A 2,135-nucleotide genomic window follows, 5' to 3' on the forward strand; every position below is an offset into this window, starting at 1 on the left:
ATCCCTGAGAGAAGGTCAGTGGAACGTCTCAGTAACAGTTGGAGACGTAGAAGCGAGGGCATCACACATGCATGATTTATGGCCACGAAGACTGTTGCTGACGGGCACTGCAGGAGGATGTCAGAGAGAAGATCACCTTGAACGGAGGAAGGCTGGGGGAAACTAGAGAAAGCAGGATCCCCGCTCAATCGAAAGAGGCATTGAAACCTGCGGGTGGGCAAAGGAAGCACTTGAACGGCCTCTTAGAAGGGCTGGTTTTGTTTCCTGTTGTGTTTTTTAAGGTGAGGAACCCCCTGGGACATTGGGTGATGGTGTAGGCAGGGAGGCAGGGCCAAGGGGGATGATGGTAGAGGAACACTGGACGTTCAAAAGAAACCGGCAGACAAAAGGTGGAGATAACGCAAGAGCCCATCAACAAATGAACAGATTAACCAAAGGTGGGCTACAGTGGGTTACTATTCAGCCTTCAAAAAGGGGGAGGTTCTGACAACATGGATAAATTCTCCTTACGGCTAGACCTTTACAACATGATGCTAGGTGAAATGAGCCCGTCACAGAGAAAGTTCTGTAGGGTTCCACTTCCGTGAGGTACCTAGCACCGCCAAATTCACACAGAGAGATGCAGAGTGGGGGTGGCCAGAGGCTGGGGGAGAGACGAGTGGGGAGTTAGGGTTCCTGGGCACAGGGCTTCAGTTTTGTAAATGAAAAGAGCTCTGGAGGTGGGTAGTGGTGATGACTGAACGACAATGTGCATGTACTTAATACCACACTTAGAAATGGTTAAAGTTAAGATGTGATGTGATGTGTATTTTACCACATAATCTATATATATAAAAGCCCAGCAACCTGAATGGCGGAATGACCATAACAACCATTCGCTATGACACGCACTGCAGTGGCCAAGCAGCCCAATCCGGGCCCCCATCTGCCCCCCCCAAACCTCCTGTGGCCCCTCTCCCCAACCCACCCCACTCCCAATCGGATGCCCATCCTGATCGGAGGGTGGGACCAGCTAGCTGGGGGGGAGGGGCTGTGGGTGGTTGGCCAGCCCCGCCCCCAATCGCCCCTCATCAGGGCAGGCCTCCAGACCCCACCCATGCACGAATTCGTGCACCCCGCCTCTAGTAAACATAAATATTTAAAAACAGAGAGATAGGGAATAGCAGGAGAAAAGTAAAGACACAGACTGGGGTTCAAGAGGGAGCTCAGAGCTCCAGAGGAGAGGTGGCAGTTGGGCGCCAAAAATAAGGGTGGCCGCCCAGCCGGGTGTGGCTCAGCGGTTGAACGTCGACCCAGGAACCAAGGGGTCACCAGTTCGATTCCCGGTCGAGGCATGTGCCCGGTTGCGGGCTCGATCCCCAGTGTGGGGTGTGCTGCAGGCAGCCGATCCATGATTCTCTTTCATCATTGATGTTTCTGTCTCTCTCCCCCTCTCCCTTCCTCTCTGACATCAATAAAAAAATATTTTAAAAAAAATAAGAGTGACCCTTTGTCGGGACCCAGGCCTGTGACTCCCACGGCTCCACCAGTAATTCCACGACGGAGCGGTAAACAGGTGTACACAACCCCTCCTCCAATTCTTTTAACTTAATGAAGACTTTTTAAATCTTTTTATAAAAACCTCTGACCTTGGAAATGAATAACAGCTGGGCACCGGCAGACACTTCTGAGCCCTGCCCTCCCCCCTGGACACTAACGGTAGACAACTCGGTCCCAGAGAAAGTGAAGTGCGGGCCGCGTCTGCAGAGCCTGGCGGGTGGAGGCCGCTGGCAAAGTCAAGAGGCTGGCAGAGTGGGCTTTGTTTGGGGTTCCTGGACCCGATTCCCATGCTGAGGAGGGGGTGACTTTACCCCACACCCTCGAGCGCTTCTCAGGACGCCCGCTGGGCTGCTGCAAGGCCGCTCAGTTCTGACTCATCACCTGAGCGAGCAGGGGCCCGGGAGGGGGAGTCAGAGAACCTTCCTCACAGCTTCCGACTGGTCCCTGAAGCAGCACCGCCCGCCCGCCCGCCAGCCCTGAGGCAGCACGCGGGGTCCTGTCTCCGAGCATTCAAACATATGTCATGTGCTTCACAGACAATGCAGAGACGACGGGAACGGAGAACCAAGCACATAATTACAAGATAAAAGCAAACG

Source organism: Myotis myotis, unplaced genomic scaffold (genome assembly GCF_014108235.1).
Source record: "Myotis myotis isolate mMyoMyo1 unplaced genomic scaffold, mMyoMyo1.p scaffold_m19_p_3, whole genome shotgun sequence".
NCBI classification, from domain to species: domain Eukaryota; kingdom Metazoa; phylum Chordata; class Mammalia; order Chiroptera; family Vespertilionidae; genus Myotis; species Myotis myotis.